Source organism: Triticum dicoccoides, chromosome 1B (genome assembly GCF_002162155.2).
Source record: "Triticum dicoccoides isolate Atlit2015 ecotype Zavitan chromosome 1B, WEW_v2.0, whole genome shotgun sequence".
In the NCBI taxonomy this organism is placed as follows: domain Eukaryota; kingdom Viridiplantae; phylum Streptophyta; class Magnoliopsida; order Poales; family Poaceae; genus Triticum; species Triticum dicoccoides.
Window position 1 is genome coordinate 319,053,380 of NC_041381.1, and position 226 is coordinate 319,053,605.

Sequence of the window (226 nt, forward strand, 5' to 3'; positions counted from 1 at the left end):
AGGGGGAGAGCGAGTGGGGGGGGGGGCGAGTGGGGCGACGGGGTGGGATTAGGGTTTCGGGGGGTGTGGGGTGGCCTATAGGCCAGGGGGCGGCCGGCTGGGCCATGGCCCAGTTGGGCCAAGGGGTCCAGGGGGGGTCTCTTTTGTTTTAGTTTAGTTTTCTGTTAGTTTGTTTCTTTATTTTATTTCTTTTCTTCTTTTCTGTTTTAATTAAATTTCGGTGTTT